Below are 17161 nucleotides of genomic sequence, written 5' to 3' on the forward strand. Positions count from 1 at the left end.
AGGATTTTAAAAGACTTCAAAAATAAAATAAGAGAGATTGAGGAAATACTAAAAAAAAAAAAAAGAACAATCCAAGAAAAACAAGAAGATTATGAAAAGAAAGTCAACCAATCAGAAAAGGAGTTCCAGAATCTGAAGTAAGAAAACAAATTCCTGAAAATCAGAATTGGGCAAGGGGAAGCCAGTGAAGTTATAAGAGATAAAGAAATAATAGAACAAAATATAAAGAATGAAAATGTAGAAGAGAATATGAGACATCTCATAGGAAAAACAACTGATCTGGAGAACAGATCAGAAGAGAAAACAAAAGGATAATTGGACTACTTGAAAGCTATGATCAAAAACTGAATCTTGGGGAGTCCAGGTAGCACAGGGAGTAAGAGCACCAGCTCCAGTGTCAGGATGACCTGGAGATTGAATTCTGGGCTCAGACACTTAGCACCCACCCAGAAACACCTGGCCGTGTAACCTTGAGCAAGTTACTTAACCCTGATTGCTTAAAAAAAAAAACTGAATCTTGATACAATAATACAAGAAATGATTTTTTAAAATTGTCCTGAAGCCTTAGAAACAAGAGAGAAAAGTAGAAATAGAAAAAAAAATCCACTGATTACTACCTGAAAGAGATCCTATAAGGAAAACCCATAAGAATATTATAGTCAAATTATGAAACCCTCAGTTCAAGGATAAAATATTATGAGCAAGAAAAAAAATAATTTAACTATGACAGTGCCACAATTAGAATCATACAAGACCTAGCAGCAGTGACACTAAAAGATCACAGGTCTTACAACACTTTATTCAGAAAAACAAAAGAACTGAGATTTCAGTCAAAAATATCATACCCAGCAAAGTTAAGTATAATCCTGAATCAAAAAAAAAAAAAGACACTTAATGAACTGTCAGACTTTCAGGACTTTGTCTAAAAAAAAAGCTGAACTTATTAATAGAAAATTTGACATATAAGAGCCAAGAGAAATATAAGGTACATACATACCAAAGCCTAATTACAAGGGACTCAATAAGGACAGACTGTTTACTTTTTATGTATATAAAATGTAAAACATAAATCTTAGATTGTTATTAGTAATTTGGTAGTTTGTAAGAAAGATTGGGGTAGACCTGAGTATGATATGACTTTTAAGAAGTAAAATCATTTAGGAACAGCTACAAAGTGTAATCATTTTATACAAATGAGGTAAGAGAAGAAGGACCACAGAGAAATTAGATGGGGGAGGAGGGCTGTTAGTTCTGGAAACCTACTTTCATTGGGAATGGGTTCAAGAGGGAATAACACATATATATCTAGAACATAAAAGTCTTCTAAATTCAGAAAGAAATAACAGGCTAAAGGGATAGGAAGGGGAGAGGATAAGGCAGGGGTCTCTGGAGGGGAGGGAGAGGAAATAGGTTAAAGGTGGGGTATAGAAGGATGTTTAGATTGATGGGAATGGGAGGATAAGGAAGATCAATTTTGAACTGATCCCTGAAGGTGTCGGTTAAGTAACGTAGGACAAGGTAGCAGGTAGAGGTAAAGTAGAGGAGTTAGGAGGGATAGGACATAGAGATATGTACAAACATAAAAATAAAGAAGTAGAATTTGTTAGGGAAAGTATATGTCTATATATGTATGTATATTTTATCTATATATCTATATCTTTATATAAATATATACAAGCCTAATTGTAGCTGGAGTGAGGGGGAAAGGGAGGAAAAAGAACAAAGTAAAAATTGTACAGCAGAGAACAAAAGAAACCTAACAAGGAAGCAAAGAAAAGATGGACAACTCTGTAAGACAAATAAACACAGCACACAAGAGGGCTGCTGGCACAGGTTCACTCTTGATCTGGTCAGACAGGAAAGACACTAAGAAGGGGTTAAGGATCTTATTTTATTCTAGTCTAGTTTTCTCAGAAGAGGATTGCTGATAATAAGAGGACAAACTCCTACAGCGTTCCCTAATCACCCTTCTCACAGGGGTAGGCGAGAAGGGGGGGGGGGGGAGGGGGCGACAACTACCCCTACGTCTCGATGGGGTTAGTCAAGACAGGCACAACTAGTGCATCCCCTAAATCCCCTCAAGTCTCAATGGGGGCCAGTTGAGGCAAACACAGATTCCCCCCAAACCCTGATGGGGGCCAATCAAGGCACACATAGCATTTGTGCATTCAACCATAAGGTTCCCCATTCACTTACCAATGACCACCCATTTTATAGGGGCAACAGACAAAGAAGGCATATTGCCTCACAAGTTTATATCACCCCATCTCTGTATCTCACTGTGTAGTTGCAGGGGATGTTTATATTATTTATCATTTTATAATTCTGCACAAACGTGGTGGAGATGTTTTGAACCATAGTTATGGGAACTCATATCTAACACCTGGGAACAAGAGATTGTTATGGCCATGGATCCTGAGAAACTGAACTCTAAGAAACAATAACAAAAGTCCACTTTACACACACTAAAATTCACCTTACAAACTCTCAACCCAACTCATAGTATTTATTATATAGACTTTCTTGAAATGGAAATTTATTGCTGTATATTTTAAATCCTCTCTTATGTTTCTGCTGTGCACATGACATGTTTTTTTCCTTTTATTATTTTATATCTAAGCTTCAATATTTAAGTTTATAATGTTTCCTTCTTTTCTTATTGTATATTAAAGTTTCAGTAATAAAAGGGGGGAAGGAGTCCAACATATACCAAAATATTCACAGTAGTACTTCTTGTGATAGAAAAACTAAAATAGGTGCCCATAAATCGGGGAATGACTGAACAAATTACAGTACGTGAATATAATGGGATACCATAAGAAATAATAAATAGGAATCCAGAGAAAGTTGGGAAGATTTGTGTGAACTGATTCAGAAAGCAGAACCAAGAAAATAATAGGAACAATCACAACAGTGTAAAGGAAAATACTTAAAGAAAACAGAATTCGGATTAATGAAATGAAGAATTTTGATTCCCTAGTACTGATAACAAAATTTTGTTTCCTTCCTCTCCACAGAGAAATAGGAGTGTGATAGGCTATGGATGTGGAATGTTGCAAATATTGTACAATAGGGTCACTGTTTCTCTGTTTTACTTAAACATTTCTCTTTGTTGAGAAGGAGGGTTCTTTGGGGAGAATAAGTTATTGGGAAGTTATGTCAATAAAAAAAGTTTGTATCAATAAAATTTTAAAATAAAGACATGAGATTACTGGTGATAAAATGACAACTGGAAACTGATGTTAAGCAAGCTCCGTAAGACAGGAATGTGTTTCTCTGTGGAAGTCCCTTAACCACTTTTCACCTATCTCCTGGACACCTCTGCCTGAATAATATTAACTGATACATAGCATTTTACTATTTATAAAGAAGGTTATTTATCTTATTTAAGTCTCACTATAATCATGAGAGATAGGTGCTACATGTGTTATTAATCCCAATTTTAAATTGAAGAAACAGGCTGAACAAGGTTAAATGACTTGTTTGAGGTAGCAGAGAAGTATCAGGTAGCATCGGAACCCAGGTCCTCCAGACTCCAAGTCCAGCGCTCTATCCATTATGCCATGCTGACACTCATGGATGTATCACCAGTACTTCAAACTCAACATGTCTCAAAATGAACTCACTCTAAAACCTGCTCCTCCATTCAACCTCTCCACCTCTGTTAATGGTATCACAACATTGCCAATCACTCTACTTTCAGACCTCAAAGTTGAGAGGCCTTTACTTCTGAGGGGGAGGTGCTGGGCAAGGATTCATGTCTGGATTAAATTGGGAGAACAATGTTGGCAGCCTAGCACCTGGCACAGCTTTCAGTCGACTTGGGAGAAGCTGCAATGAGAAAACAGCAAATGTCAGGAAAAGAAAATTCATTAACAGAAACATGGTTCATGACTCAGAAGAACTCTTTCAAGATCTAAGCCAATGACAGGAAACACAGCTTGCACAACCTCAGGATCTGAGTTTGTCCCAGACTATCAAGGCTGAAAGTTTGACTTTTCACGGCCTCCCCTAGAAAATGAAAATGAAGAAAGAGTCCCATAGCCCATGCTGGAAGCTGGGCTTGGCCTGCAGTCAGGAGCAGCCCTTTAAATTCAGCTATGCAGAAAAGTGCTTCTACAATGTCAGTGCCTATGATCAGAAGCCACAAGTGGGAAGAAGGCTCTCCAAGCCCCCAAAGAAGGCCAGTACTCCTGTGTCTCCCCTACATCAGGCTGCTCCGAATGCAGCTCATTCCCTGAAGCCCAATCAGGCCTTTCCTGCTCATTTTCTACTATCCCAACCCATCCCAGACAATAGCTATCCAATGGACCACAGATTTCATTGCCAGCTTTCTAAGACTTGTAATTCCTTTCCATCTTTGCCTAGAATACCCATGCAAGGAAGTCCAATGTAGCGATGACAAATGTCTGAACCAAACATCTCCTTCCCACCCCAGGGTTTTAAGCAGAAGTACCATGATCCGATTTATGAACACACCACCCTGGTGGGCAGTGCAGTCAGCCCTAGTTTCTCCCCACCTCTAATGATTAAACAGGAACCTAGAGACTTTGCCCGTGATTCAAAACTGCCTCGTTGTTCAATTTGTATGCAGCAAGAGGGCTTCTTGGTGCACCCCCACAAAACAAAGGGTCGTGTGTTTGAAAAGGGCCCCAGGCAGTTTTACTATGACATCCGTGTAATCCCAGAGAAATTCAATAGAGATATCAAACAAGATCTGGGGGTGGGGCACGAGGCCCCCAATAACTGCAGCAGTTCCTGTTGGGCCTTCTTGATGACCCCTCAAATTCCCATTTCATTGTTTGAGCTGGCTGTGGCATGGAGTTTAAACTGATTGAGCCTGAAGAAGTGGCATGGTGCTGGGGTATTCAGAAAAACAGCCCCCCCGATGAATCACCACCAGCTTAGTGGCTCTCTCTGCTGTTGCCATGAGAGGGACATCATGCAGAAGGTGGCTGGAGACAGCCATGTCTACACATTTGTTTGTGATCCCATGGCACTTTTCTCCATGGCCCTCCTAAATAACCAGTGCCCATTAGAATGTTACATCAATGAAGAGGGCACAGTGCCTCTGTACCACTTTGATGAGAACGTGCCTACGTGTAAGAAGGTGACTGCTGTGACCCCCATCTACAATGAAGGCTACATGTACTAGCTACCAGGACCAGGTGGCTGGCTATTGGGCCCTTTCCAGGCCTTTTCCTCTTTTGTCAAAGATGAAGAAGAAAAGGAGAGGGGCGGCTAGGTGGCACAGTGAAGAGAGCACTGGCCTTGAAGTAAGGAGGACCTGAGTTCAAATTCGGCCTCAGACACAACACAAAAAAAAGAAACTAGCTGTGTGACCTTGGGCAAGTCACTTAACCCCAATTGCCTTGCATTACCCCTGCAAAAAAAAAAAAAAGAGGAAAACATTTCATTTTGTTTTTTTAAAAAACACATACACATGGGTTTTTCCTGTTGCATCCTCCTATGGTCTGCCATGGACAGAGCACTTTACGAGAGGGTGAAAGGGAAGGAATCTAAACATTGATTCAGTGTGACCAGAAGAAAGTGGAGGGGATGGGGATTAATGTTTTATGTAGGTTTGGGAAGGGGTCATACAGGTTTGAAGTATATTGAAGCTATATCATGTCTGTTTGCTTCATATGAACATAAGGTAACGTACATTTTCTCTGAGCATCCACTATACAGTTAATTCTTGTATAAATAACCATTGGGATAATCTTGGCAGAGGAATGAAAATGCACTGAGCGTTTGTCTTGTTATATCTAAGAATCTGCAGGTGTTGGGGAGAAGGTCCTCAGATACACAGTGAGGTTTGGTTACTGGGTGTGGTTGGTCTTGCACCTACTCTTTTTCAAGATGTAGTTAAATAGTGTTCTGAGCATCATCTCTTTCGGGGGGGGGGGCCTTTGTTTTTGCACCTGGCTCCCAGAAAATCTATAGAGTGGGAAATTTTCTCTGAAGTTGATTACATCCACCACAGCCCCTTTCCAACTCTGGTTCCCCAATGGAGCCGCAGACTAATTAATAACAAAATGTGTGTATTTGGACCCAACCCTTCAGATCCATTAAGTGTGGAAAATCTCATCATATCCCTCCCAAAAAAGAATGGGGAATTCCTTGATGCTCACAATACTGTCAAGTCTGGGATGTTAACTGAAGTAGAGGAGAGAAGGTTTGTTTATTATCTTTCCCCTACAGTATAGAGAAAAGTTATTTAGCCAATAAGAATTAACTGTAGTCAGTCATGTATCTCCTTCTGTTGTTGTAGACCCAATGTGAACTCCTTAAGAAAAGACTATCCAATACACAAACTAGGTACCTTAGTAATTTTTAGACATGGTGCCCATGAATATGCATTTAAGCCTTTTCTGTTGTGTTCCCTTGTTGACATATATTAAAGATAATGCTAATGCTTCTGTTCTCTTTGAGGCTAAATTGACAATGACCATTGATAAGCAATGTCATTAACTACATGTAACATTTCAGGACAAAATAGATGACTTGAAACATCTATTGCTTGGAAAGTAGCTTACGCCCTGTCTGGACTCAAGGTAGCTTTCTGTGCATCAACAAATGAATCGTGAGCTTCAGTTTGCTGAGGGATGTTCTGTGGGGACTTGTAACTTTTGATGGAAAAGGAACTTGTTGAGAGACTGGTGAAAATACTATGAGGTCACTGTATGACACTGGTGCTGGTATTGATGTTATCCATCAACTTGTCTTGAAGGCTCAATGGAAACAGATTTGGAAGAAGATTTAAGGATTTAAAGTGTTTTTTAAACACTTTTCCCTTTCTTTTTACCTTTTGGAAGAATCATGAAAATTGAACATTTTATTCCACTTGGGTTAGGGGGTAAAAGGGATATAAAAAATAGTGCATTATAGTATTTATAATCACCTTTTTCCACGTTCCCTTTCTCAATTCAAAGAAAGAACGTGAGGTTTGGGGGATTTGGACAGACTGGAAAGCAGGGTAGTTCTGAGGAAACTAGTTGGTACTTGGTAAGCAACTCTTAGAACAATGTTCCTGATTACACCACTAGAATGATACCAAGGAGTCTTCTTTGAAGAGCAGAAGGATATGAATTCTCTCCCATACACCTCCACTCTGGGTGGCCATTTAACTCTCCAAATATAGCAGTGATGAAGGATTCCAGATACAATAAAGAGACCCATCATCTGTATAATGGACATTGAGTCCTGTAAGTAACATATTATAGGCATGTGTTTTTATGTGCACATGAATTGGAATAATGGGCTAATGGAGCTATCCTAAAAATTAGGTATATATGTGTATATTTTTTTGTCCCTCCTACCCTGAGCTTTTGTGACCCTTAACTTCACTTACAACAAAGAAAGAAGACTCAGCATACATTTCGTTGGGATGGAAATTTGAGTCCACAAAGGAAATACATTTGGAGGCATTTCACTGAAAAGTCCATCCAAATAAGTCTGCCTAGAGAATTCTTTGCTAGTTTGAGTTTTTTATGTCAGTATAGAGAGCATCTCTAAACTGGAGCATAAGGAGATCAAACAAATCTGCATCTATTATGTAATTAATATTTAAGGATAAAAATATATGTTGTGTGGTATAAGGTAGTGACTCACTAAATGAAATAACAAACCAGTCCAATGTTGTCATTTCCCAGCAAAAGAAGGAAAATATATCTATATCTATCAATTTGTATATATACTATATATATATATATATTTCTACATATACTTCTTTGAACTTGTAACTCTTTTTAAAAATGTACCTAAAGATTTATTTAAAGTTTTCTTTTTATTCCACTTTGGTTTGGTTTGGTTTTCAGGTAGATTAATAAACCTAGCAGCAGATTTCTGCTAAAAAAAAAAACACAAAAACACCTCAAAGTCATCTCTAGCTTTTCTACCCTTCTTCCTTGCCCTCTAGATCCAATCAGCTGCCAAATCCTTTTGATTCTTCCTCCATCCTGTCTCTTGTCCATTCTGTTCCTTTTTGTCTATTCCCATTGCAACTACCCCAATTCAGGCCTCACCACACCTAAAGTATAGGTGATTATTGCCATCTAAGTTATCTTCATGCCTCCAACTTTTCCTCTCTCCAATCCATCTATGACATTGCTTCCTGAATGATCTTCCTAAAGACCATTCTGATGTTTTTCTAGAGTCTAGATGACTAAGATAGGCATGTGTGGTAGAATTGTGAAGGGAGAGGTAGGGGTATTCAAGGAGAGACACTGTACCAACCTGTACCAACCACTTACAAGGGCTTCTTTCATGGCATGCCCTTCCCTACTTCTGAGCACTGATTGAATAAAAGAGAATGGCTTAGGATTGTTGTCCCTCACTATCACCGCTAGGAAGAAATACAGCTTAATTTTTCCAGGTATGGGTTGGGAAAATGAGGCAGATTGCCTGGGTACTGGAGATGATTTGAGGGCCATCTATACTTTCTCTTTCTGTCCCTGGCACTGTTGATCCTAGGGATTTACTGTTGGGATGGCTCTGCCTTCATTTTCTCCACTCAGCTGTCTTTAATTTTTTTTCCTCCCCTAACATGCTGGAAATGATCATTTATAGATGAATTTTATTCCATCTAGTAAGCCAGCTAAAGCTCTTTAAGGGTTACAAAATTCTCTTTGGGAAAAAAACAAACCCACTCTTATTACAAGGCAAAGTTGCACTAACAGGGCATTTATTTACAAATGAACAACAGATAGCCTAAATATTTATAAACAAAGCTCAGTCCAAAGTCACAAGTGTGCTTGTTTAGGGACTTGGTGGAGAACGGGGAGGATTTCATTACTATGTAGAACTATGTAGAAAAATTCAAACTCCTATAATGAATGTATCAATCTCTGTATTTGATAAATAGTACCAGGAATAATCTGAATGACATTAATATATTAATTTATAAATTTCATTAATATTAAAGTTGTAAAGACAAGGTAAAAGATGTCACAAACACTTTAAAGGGACCTTAAAAATTATCCAGCCTGGTGCCTCAGTTTTTACAGACAAGAAAACCAAAGATCATAAAAGCAAAGTGACTTGACCAAGACCACAGAATGAGTTAGGAACAAAGCTAGAACAAGAATCCAGTTCTCCTGAATTTCCAACAGTAACCTTTCTGTTACACCATTATTTTGTCCTTTCAATCTCAACAAAGAACTACTCATGGCCCTGTGAGTAGCTAATGGCCACTGAGTAAGGTTTGAGGAACTGCAAGAAGTTCTTCTATCAATAAAAAAAAGAGAACCCCCCCAGCTTAACTATACTGATGACCAAAATTCAAAATCATAGATTTTTCCTTTGCCTGAAGCCACCTAAGGCCTTCGTTCCCTGTTAAAATTCATATTTCCCTAGGAAAAGAAGATCATTACATCTTATCAATCATTTAAACTTTAGTATAAATGCATTTATCTGGGGTGGCTAAGTGGCACAGTGAATAGAGCACTGGCCCTGGAGTCAGGAGGACCTGAGTTCAAATCCAGCCTCAGACACTTAACACAAAAACCGAGTGACCTTGGGCAAGTCACTTAATCCCAATTGCCCTCCAAAACAAAAATAAATGCATTTATCATTTTCTTTCTTGGGAACAAATTTTGATTCAGAGGAAATAAGAAAGAAGAGAAAACCCCATCTGGGTACCCCAGCAGAAATGTGCTAGAGTCATCTCCTGCTGATTCATGATTGCTGATAGCTAATTTTCAACTTGAGCATTCACATCTAAGAAATCAGCAAACTACAGATCAAAACTTGATTTGTTGCTTTGTTGATTGTCTAGACTTAAAATGATGGAGACAATGTTAATAATACAGATTAAATTCAAAGGTATGTTGTGTTTACATTCTCTCTCCCTCTCCTTCAGCTAGTCAACATTCTGGGGGAGGGGCCCTAGTGGGGGTGTGGAGTTCAGGAAAAATGGACAAGAAGCCCTAATTACAAACTCCTTGTTCACAGTTTGACCTAGGGGAACACAGAGAATGCAAAACTGGAAAACTGGCAATTCCAGAACTTAATCCAGAGCTGAGCTCTCTTCTTAACTAATGAAAAATTTCCCAAAACACATGTAATCTACTTTTCTGCCTTTAAGCAGAATAGCATCTATTACTCTGCCCACCCAATCAGAGTCTCTTGCAAAAGCCATTGTCCTGACTTACCTTACCTTTTGTAAACCAGTAAGGGAAACTTACCTCAGAAGATGAAAAAAAAAATGGAGTGAGAATAAAATAACAATCCCAATTTTCCCTTTTTGTTCATCTTGGGACAACAGTTTCACATGGAAGAAAACCGTTTTCCCAGTCACTTCTCCACACGAATTTTGGATGAATGCTCATCCCTATTCCTAACGACTTAAAAAACAAAACCAAACAAATAAATCTCCCCTCTGAGCAATGGTATTAGTTCAAATTTTGTATCCACAAGCAAACTACATGACTTCTTTCTCTCAAGCACACCCATACCATTTCCATGGAAATGCCCTCTTTACACAGTATACAAGGTGGTTGCCTATAAGCACCATAAAAATTGATTAAATGGTAGTTATAACTGTATCCATGTGAGTTTATACTATTCTGCCCTCCAACTTATGAGTCACAGAATTAGTCTAAATCAGTGATTTCATCTTCCTTCAGTGAACATGAGTCAGCAGCAGTATCATAACTCCTTGGGAGAGGTAGAGTATTAAATCTTATCAGTCATTTAAACCTCAGTGTGGATGAATTTATCATTCCTTTCCTTGGGATCAATGTTTGTTGAAGGAGGACCTCAAGGGAGGAGAGGAGAATTATCCAGGGGAAAATGGCTTCATTCTCAAACTAGGCCTCTTTGCACAAAGCCCTCGAAGGGGGTTTGTACAAAGGGAGCTCTACAGACCCAATACCAACCTAAAGCTTGAAATCTATAATAGGCACATCTACCCAGGGGGACTAAGACAAGACATACTAAAAATCAGATACAATCACAAAACCAAGAGTTGTAGTCAAAATCTTCCTAGGTGCATGCTCGGTGGAAGAGGAGTCAATATTTTGTTATAGGTTATCCATAAAATAAAGATGTAACCTTTTGAAAAATTGAATTGGTTTTTTTGTGCAAAAACTTTTTTAAATTTTTTTATAGTCAAAATTATCTATTTTACATTTTGCAATGTTCTCTATATTTTCTTTGGTTCTAAATTCTTCCCTTATCTATAGACGTGACAGACAATTATTCATGCTCTCCTTTAAAAAAATATTATGAAATAGCCAAGCAAAGTGGAACATACTTGTAGTCTCTACTACTGGGAGGCTGAGGCTGGTGGATTGCTTCAGGGCAAGAGTTCAGAACTGCAATGGGCTAAGCCAATTGAGTGCCCACACCAAGTTCAGCACCAATATGAGGAGCTCCCAAGGACAGAGTAGGGAATGGAAAAGGGTAGGAACCAGGCTGCCTAAGGAAGGGTGAACTGAGAACTGTGAGCTAGCCCAGGACAGACATGGAGCAAGTCAAACCTTCAGTGCTGAGTGATAGTGGGATTGGGTCCTTGAGTAGCCATTGCATTTCCAGCCTGGCCAAGCATAAAAAGATAATACTAGCACACAGGAGGGCTGCTAGCACAGGTTCACTCTTGATCTGGTCAGACAAGAAAGATGCTAAAAGGGGGTTAATAACTTACTTTATTCTAGTCTATTCTTCTCACAAGAGGATTGCTGATAATGAGAGGATAAACTCCTACAGCATCTCCCAATCATCCTTCTCACAGGGGCCAGCAAGAAGAGGAGGCAGCTACCCCTAGGTCTTGATGGGGTCAATTAAGACAGGCACAGCTTGCTCATTCCCCTAAATTCCCTCAAGTCCCAATGATGGCCAGTTGAGGCAAACACAGATTCCCCCCAACCCTAGATGGAGGCCAGTCAAGGCACACACAAAATTCCAGCTTATGCATTCAACCCTAAGGGTTCACCAGGCAAAATATCAATTTTCCAGAATATATACAGTTTCTGAGATCCAGAAGGAACCACAATGCATGAGACTTGGCACCTGATTGGCTCAGAGGCAGAGGGTGCCAAAGCCTATGGGACTCCATGCTTGATTGGCTCTGCATCAGGGTTCTATATGACTCAGCACAGGATGTGTTACAGCTGTGAACTGGGTTACAGTTCAAAGGAGTAAGACATCTGTGATAGATAAGGCAAAATGTCTGTGTTTAAAGGACACAGAATTAATTCCATATGTTCTAGAAGGGTGGCCAACACTTCAAGGAAGAGGAATCAGACATATATACTCTTACCTTTAGACCTGGGAACCTGGCCCCTGTTCCAAGGAGAAAAGGGAACATACGTAGTCACATAGGCCTATAAATGTACAGGGAAGTTCGTTATATTCCATTAATCCTTCATTTGGCCCCAGGATCTTACATGTTCATTATATAGGCTGAAGAGACTTTAGGAGCAACTTGTCCAAAATCCTGAGAACTCGTATCTAATACCTGGGAACAGGAGATTGTTATGACTATGGATCGTGGGAAACAACTCTAAGAAATAATAACAAAAATCCACTTTAAACACACTAAAGTCCACCTTAGTTACACCAAGATAAGATTCAGTCTCAAAAAATAAAAATGAAAAATGAAATATAGACTATGAAATATAAGCCACTTTCTCTCCAGTCCCCTGAGGGTACATAATGCTCTTGCTGTCAGAGATAGTTGACAGCTTAACTATAAACTAAGCAAGCCTGGGCTAAGGGAACAGTCAGGCCAGTAAGTCAATTAATTGCCTGTTTCTGTGACTGGGACTCCATGAATTGCCTCTCCCCTATAGTTGAGTTTCATGGAAACTTGGCTTTTTGTTTCCCTTTACAGATCTACCCAAGCCCTACTAGGTCACTGTTTGTTTCGCTAGCCCCAGCTGGACTATTCAGACTGGATCAGTGCTTATCTTCGGCTCTAATTCTGTTTTCTTTATGTCAGTTTTCTCATCTGGAAAATGGGAATAACTATCCCTATGCTACCAGCTTCATAAAGTTACTGTGAATATCTAATGAGTCAATGTATATAAATTGTTTTATAAAACCTTAAAGCACGATGTATATATGAGTTGTTGCTTTTACTGTTGTTATTTCCTTGCTGACCACTTAGCCTTAGAGTTTGTCCAGCTTTGGGGGAATAGGGAGTGGGGGAAACAGATGAGAGACTTACACTATTTCTTTCACAAACTCAAACCCTGCTTTCAGGAAAGGATCTGATAACAATTGCATAATTTTGAACAAGTTACTTTTCCTCTCTGAAACTATAATTCATTTATAAAATGAGGCACTTAGAACTACAAGAAAACTCAGAGATTATGTAGTCTTTTTTAATGGGGTATACCATGTTGTGAATTGAAGTCCCTGTGTTACCTTTCCCAGGGATATTAGCACAGAAGCCTTAGTTCTCATTAGAGGGAAAAAAAGGTTTTGTTCCCCAGTTTTTAATCCTCAGTTAAAAATCAGTTTTGTCCAATCTCTGAAGGTTTTCACAAGAACAGCAATCTGTAGAGAGCTTATCCTTCAAGCAATCTGATTATTTATATATTCTTCAGGGTAGGAAAAGGAGGGAGGGAGGAGAAGGGAAAGATTACAAATGAGGCAGCAGTATCATTGTGATGGCTCAGCAGGAATAAAAAAATAAACCAGTTTTTAAGGCAATTGAGTTGTCATATGAGATCCAATCCAATCTATCCATACCTGAAAGAAACTAGGAAATGGTCATCAAATGCTTGAAGGTCTTCAATAAGGAGTAATGTTTTCCTCCTGAGGCAACACAGTCTACTTTTAGACAACTTTAAATGTTAAGAGAATTTTCCTTACATTGCTATTTTTTTCAAGGAGACTGAGGTGGACTTGCAAACAGACTTCAGATATGTTTCCACCAACAAAGTGAAAGGAACCAGAAAGCTAGTGACAGTATTTTTTTTTTTGAAACATTAAAGATTTCCAGAGGAAACAAAAGCCCAGAGCACAAACAAATTAATGAACAGAGTGGATCCTAAAATCAAAAGAGGGTATGCTAAATTCTCAAATAGATGCAAAACTCTTTTTAAAATATTATAAGGCAAAATAATTTAGATCAGTGTCTGATGAATTATAGAATCTTCTAAATTCCCAAGAGAACATGGGACAAAATTAAAAAACTCCAGAATGGTTTCAAAATAAAAAATCAAAGGAGAAATTAGAAATGAATATAGATCAGAACTTAAAGGCTTCAGTGAAAAAAATTAAAAGCTCAATTATCAGGTTAGAAAAACAAAGAATCCATAATGTATAGCCTTTCTAAAGATGTGAAAGAGATAGATTAAGAACATAAAAATACTGAAGCAGAGAAAAATCTGGCAAGAGAGAAGCAAAAGGTAACAATTTTAAAGAATACATGAATTCTATACAAATCCAAAGTGATTAACCTTGAAGACAGGATTCACAGATACAATGTAAGAATCACAGGTCTCCTAGAAAAACATGGTAGATAAAAAAATGAAATCCCTTAATGTAGGAAATAATATAAGAAAACTGCCAAAATTTCTGAAGAGAGACAACAATGTAACAATCTAGAGGATCCACAAGTCATCTCAAGAAAAGCACCCTACATTCAAATATGAAGACACATAGTGTCTAAATTTAACAATTTCAATGACAAATTTTGCCAGCAGCCAAAAAAAAAAAAAAAGATACTTCAAATATAAAGGAAAAAAAAATTGTGTCCCACTGCAAAGCTCCCCCATTTTTTCCTGGTTTTTCAAAACTTCTTGAGCCAAAACAATCAAGTCTAATCTCTCTCCCATATGAAAACTCTTCAGATATTTGAACATAACTATCTGCTCTCTTCTGAGTCTTCTTTTCTCAGTCCAAATGACCGCACTTCCTTCAACCAATCATTGTTTGACTCAGGGCGATTCTGTTTGCCTTCCTCGGGGCACTCTCTAGTGTATGAATCTCGTATTTTAAAAATCTTTTTTTATTTCCATTTTATTCAGTGGGTGGAATGAGGGCGGAGTAGAAGGTCAAGTAAATATCATCAGACCAGATACATAAACCAGGTGAGTTGCAGAGGATTTGGGGGATTTAGGAGATGGAGGTGAAGTTATGCATCAAGATCTTACCGATTTCCTCCATCATTGCCATGGATCTTCACTTGCTGCACCATTGCACCATCAATAGTTTATGAAAACACTCATTCTTCTAATTTTCTTAGAGTCAAAGTCTGTTATTTCCTGCATTCCTCTCAGACTCTTCTTGATACACCCAAACTGCCTGGACAACCATATTTTATATTCTTATCAAACTGATTTTGCTTTGTATTTTGCATTTTGCTTAGAGTTTTGTTTTCCCCAAGAAGAATGCTTTTTGAAAACACTGATTTTGCTTTGTTTTGTCTTTTAAAAATATGCTTGCTTTCTGCAATTTGACTGTTTTATCTGGTTTTCTTTTTGCTATTAAGATAAATGCATTGAGGGAAAGAATTTGGAATTCAAAGTTTTAAAATCAAATATTTAAATATATACATATACTATTATTACTGTTATTTTACATGTAACTGGGAAATAAGATATACAGGCACTGGGGCATAGAGATCCACCATGCCCTACTGGAAAGTCAGAGGGGGGAATGGGGGAAGATATGGGAGAGAGCAGATTGGGGGAGGGAATATTCAGTGGGATTGCTATTTTGGAGTGGTGGGTAGAGGAAAATGGGGAGAAAATTTGTAACTCAAAATCTTGTAGAAATGAATGATGTAAACTAAAAAAATTTTTTAAAGAGGAAAAAAAAAGATAACTGTATTGTATTTCAAATCACACAATTGCATTGCAAGAAAGGACTTTAGACCTCATCTAGCCCAAACCTATCATTTTGTAGCTGAAGAAAGAAAAGTTTGGGGGAGGTTGCCCAAGTTCACAAAAAAAAAAAAAAGATCCCTGGCTGCTTGTCTCCCTTAATTTTTATACTTTGTGTTTTGTCTCTAGCTATGCACTCAGTGGATAAAGTTCACAACCCTCTATGCCTTCAGTACTTTCCCCTCAGCTACCCTGAACATAATTCATAGAGTGAAAGATATATTTGGAATGAGGCAATGAGATGTGGAAAGAAAAAAAGCATCAATCTAGAGAACTTAAAAGTTACCTCTAGGAAAAATACCCCACAATTCAACCCTCAAGACACATGGTGTATAAATTTAACTGTTTCAATGACAAATTTTGTGAGTAACCAAGAAGGGACCTTCAAAATATTCTTCAAATATTTCCTGGAGTCAGAAGTCTTAGACCTGACTCTGCCACTGACTAGTTGTGAGACCTTAACCTTTCTGCCCCTTAGTGTCCTTGTATAAATAGAGAGAATAGACCTCAAAAGCCTTTGCTATCAAGACCTGTTTTGCTTTCATGTGTGTATCCCCAGCAACTGGTATAGTGACTTATAGTTGCTGAATAAATGAGTAAGAATGTCTTGAATTGAATTCAATATCTTCCCTGCTCACCTCAAAAGTATTGTTATAAGGGTAAGAATTAATGACTGTCAAAGTATTTTTTAAACTGCGTTCAAATGTAGAGGTATTTCTAAATTTCACAAAGGTAAAAAAAAGTATTTTTAAACTATTTACAAATAAAGAATTATTTGCCCCCCTTATAAACCCAAATCCTGAAAAAAATTTTAAAATATTTTATATATATTTTATTTTGCCCAATTACATGCTAAAACAATTTTTAACACTTTTTAAAAAGCTGACAAATGTTTTGTTGTATGTGTGTGTTGTTTTTTTTTTTTAAGAACAAGCAAACAAAGAAAAACAGCCAATTCTTGTTTACTTGCAATAATAAAGGAAAGCAGGATTGGAGACCATCCAAAACAGTGGCTAATCCAAAAATTATTTGCTTTGGCATGTCGTTCTGCATTTATCTGGGATTCACTTCAAACATGCTAATGAAGCTTCTCTGCAGAGATCCAACTCAGTTGATTCTGGAAAGCTGTTTGGCATATCCAGCCTCAAGTTCCTGGCACACCCTCTTACTATACAGCCCACTCACTCATGCAATCATATTTCATCACAGCTAAAAGACACTTTAGAGGTCATCTTGTCCAGCCTTGTCATTTTACCTATGAAGAAACAGAACCCAAAATAACGTAACTTCTCCGCTATGGCCAGAATTTGAACCCAGCTTCT

The 17161-nt window shown here is 38.0% G+C and overlaps 1 pseudogene; it reads left to right on the forward strand.

Moving 5' to 3' along the window:
* The first annotated feature begins 3924 nt into the window (after positions 1–3924).
* On the forward strand, positions 3925–5155 carry LOC138147431 (ETS translocation variant 1 pseudogene; annotated as a pseudogene).
* The last annotated feature ends 12006 nt before the right edge of the window (positions 5156–17161 follow it).

Source organism: Petaurus breviceps, unplaced genomic scaffold (genome assembly GCF_028583685.1).
Source record: "Petaurus breviceps papuanus isolate PSGF00001 unplaced genomic scaffold, PetGlider_PUasm1.0 90792, whole genome shotgun sequence".
Classification (NCBI taxonomy): Eukaryota; Metazoa; Chordata; class Mammalia; order Diprotodontia; family Petauridae; genus Petaurus; species Petaurus breviceps.